Genomic DNA, 3820 nt, shown 5'->3' on the forward strand with positions numbered 1-3820 from the left:
ACAAGAACAGGGACAGGGCTCCCTTGTGTCGATGATTAAGGCTTCTCATGACAAAGTTATAGGACTGGGCATGACAAAGTTATAGGCCCACTGTGACCTGCCCAGTTAGGGGTTTATGATCAGATCACCCCATGACACTGCTGTAGGTCACTGGACTCGTCATATGTATCTGAGCCTGTGTTCCATTCACACAAGGCTGTGCTGTGTACAACAGACTGACTTTAGATCTAAGGACACACATAAGCTGAGAGTGAAGAACTGAAAAAAGACATCACATAATAATGGTAAACAGGAGAGAGCAGAGGGGACCATACTTACACAAAATACACTTCAAATCCAAAACAGTCATAGAGACAAAGGAAAAAGGACATTTTATGATGAAAAAAAAAAAGAATCGGTCCAGCAGAAACACGCGGGTCACTGCTTTTGACTGCTCAGTTCCAGTGCTGGGTGGACCACAGGTTGGTTATCTATCCATCACCAAGCACGTTGGTGGTTCCCAGGAATTGGCAAGTCTGAATAAAGCTGCGAAAAACATCCCCGTGCAGGCTTGGAGTGGATATGAGTTTTATTCCTTTGGATAAATATCTAGGAGTGCGATCTCTGGACTGTACGGTAACATTGGGTCTAGGCCTTGGAGAAACTGCCTGACTGCCATCTGTGGTGGCTTAGACACTTTGAGCTTCCCCAGGAGAGATGGCAGCCCTGCTGCTCCACGTCCTCCCAGCTGTCAGCGTTGCAGGGCGCTCATTCTTCTTTTTGGTGTCATTTCCATTCTAAGTGCGAATGTGCAGTGGTGCTTCCTTGCCTTAACTAGCACTTTGTTGGAGACGGGACATCTTTCGTTTACTCATTTGCCACCCGTATGTCTTCTTTGGTGAGGTGTCCATCCAGGTGTCTGGCCCATATCTAATTGGGCTTTTATTTCCTGTTGTTGAACTTAAACAGTTCTATGCATACTCTGGGTATAAGTCCTTCCACAAACGTGTTTTAGAAATATTGTCTCCTCGTGTATGGCCTGTTTTTTTCACTCTCAACTGTGTCTTTCATGGGGCAGATACTTTTTATTTTAATTAAGTTCAGTTGATGGGTTTTCTTTTTTCATGGACTGTGGTTTTGATTTGGTCTCTAAAAACTTACTGGGGAATACTTTGTTTGAGGAACTAGCTAAGGGGCCCTTAATTTTTGTGCTTGTCTCTATGAGCACAAGATAAGCTTGTGGACTGTTTCACTATTACTCACAATGCCACAGGTTCCCCCTGACCTCGGGGTGCCCTCCCCACCCACACCTGTCCACCATGGTCCAGTAGGGTCAACAAAACACAGACACACAACAGATCTGTGCTGCCAGGAAATCCTTACAGACTTTCATCCCAGAAATGTCCAGGTGAGGGTTTGACCTAAGGCAACATACAGATGGACAATGGCCAGACCATGGAAAGAGTGAATTTCAACACTCGAGTCCAACACAGGGGAAGGAAGCAACCTGTTCCCCAGGTAGTCACACAGGATGGTCCGCTTTGTGTGGCCACCACGCTTCCCTGGCCCCACTAAGGCTCCCCCTCTTTTCTGTATTGTTTAACCTATGAATAAAGGTAATGGACTGTGTAGATGTATTACATGTCTGCTATATTTATATAAGTGATAATATATGTATGCAGTGACAACACACCTACACATAGTGAAACTAACAGGCTCCCCTGACTCCTGCTTCTAATGAGTGCAGGGCTGGAAGACAACTCCCAGCTTCAGGGACGCTGAGCAGCAGCAGCCTTTCTTGTTTCTGTTTGCTCACTCTTCATGTTCACAGTGTCTTAAAAGATGTAAAGTCCTGTGACAATAGCTCATAGCCACAGGTACATACAGCCCCCCAAAACCTGGACACAAGCAGGGACAGTGGTGACACTCTTGGGTGTCCCAGGTGGGACAGAGCGGGGCATGAAGCAGGCTGCCCTCTGTCACGACCATGGACCCACGAATGGCCACATCAGCCCTGAGAACCCACATGGATGCAAAGCTGTGGGAAGAGGCCAGTGAACACCTTCAAAGCATGTCTTTTGCCCAGTCTCTGAGAGCCAGGCTCAGGTCCACCGTGGCTGTGAGGAAGGCCTCACTCCCAGGTAAACCGCCTTGCCGGCCTTCTCACATGAGAGGATTTCCCTGGGAATGACTGCCCATGAGAACTAGGAAGGGTGTGTGCCCGGAGTCTATCAAGCCCAGCATGTGAAACACCCAGACCACACCTTCATTCCCTTATCTGCCACAGCAGCTTCCCCAACTGGATATGGGTGGCAACACTTGTGCCGATGTCTTGAGATGACCCCAGAGGTGTGTCTCCCTGACACGGCCCCCATCACTGGGACGGGCAACATGGGGACCATACGAGCAGCCAGCAGCCCGTTGTTCTGTGTGATTTGCCAGCAATCTGGGCTTCCAGCTGGCAGTAGAATGGACAGACAAGTAGTCTCTGGTCTCGATACTACCTGGGTTCTGCTAAAGTCAGCAATGTGGTGAGAGGCCAGAGATGTAGATCAGTGTGCTCCTCGGGCAGCCATAAGCAATGCTCACAGCCTGCATCGCTTTGCTGTGACTGGCTAGAAAGGAGCCCGGGGCAGCCAGGGCACCGTGGGGCAGAAGACAGGCAGATGGAGCAGATTTGTGATGAGTTTGGCTTGGTGAGGGACCAAGGCTGTAGCCCATGGCATTTTGTCAAGTGGCGCATGGGCTCCTACCACACGTTACCCTGCCCCATGCAGAGGCGGGGTCAGTTCCCATCACCTGGAACCTAGGGGCTGCTTGGCCACCTCTAGGGGGGACGGAGCTGCATAAGGCCCACCACTGGACCTCTGAGGGCAGGACTTCTGGAGGTGTGGCTTCTCCTGGGCCTCAGGTCCTGGGCACTGTGCTACAGAGAGGAGCATGGAGCCGCTCTCCCTGGAGCTGGGCTCTATGCGGAGCAGCTGAGGCTCCCATGCTCCACTGGGCCAGAATCTGGTGCTGGGATGTGAGAAACCCCAAACCACAAGATGTGGTATGAGGACTGGATGGCAGGCCCACAGAGTGGCCTGGAGGACTCTTGGCAGGTGGACAGGGGCCCCGTGGACCCAGGGAACTGGGCCCTGCAAACGGTGGATGAGAGGGTCCAGTCCTCTTCAATATCACAGACAATGTTCCCTTCCTGCAGTGGTGGACTCTGCTCTGTTGCCCAAAGGGCATAAGTTCTGCCCACTGACTGCATGGAAGGGACCGTTCCTGGCCCCGCCCCCATAGCCCTCCTGGCCCTTGGCATGTCCAGGATGGGGGCTCTAGTGCATCCCAGTCCAAGGCTAAACCTTATACTTACAGGGAAGGTGAGCTGCGTGCAGCAGAGACACAGACACTGAGGACCCAAGCCCCTCACACAGGACCTCAGTCGTCAAAGCAGGGCAGGAGCTGCTCAATGTCCCAGCCGAAGGGACATTTTGGGGGCCAGTGACCACCGTGTACTCTGTCCTCGTACATCAGACCTCCGTCCATCCTCTGGAGGACAGCCTTTCCCTGACTGTGGGTCACAACTGTCCTACCGTCATCGATCGAGCCACAGATAGAAGCAGAGGGAAGGAGGGGAGAGTCAGGGACCTCAGGGAGACAGCAGGCCCCTTGGAAGCCCCTTAGTGCATAGATGTGATGAGCCAGGAATGGGCTGATGACGGTGAGCAGGATGCTCTGGGACCACACTGCACAATGCGGGAAGCACGGAGAGCTGACCCCCGGATAAGGGCATCACACGGCCAGGGGAAGCCCACCTGACAAGGTCAGAGCACGTGTCATCCAGCTTTCC

The sequence above is a fragment of the Pteronotus mesoamericanus genome, unplaced genomic scaffold, assembly GCF_021234165.1.
Source record: "Pteronotus mesoamericanus isolate MK-2021 breed Mesoamerican mustached bat unplaced genomic scaffold, CSHL_Meso_final contig_903, whole genome shotgun sequence".
NCBI classification, from domain to species: domain Eukaryota; kingdom Metazoa; phylum Chordata; class Mammalia; order Chiroptera; family Mormoopidae; genus Pteronotus; species Pteronotus mesoamericanus.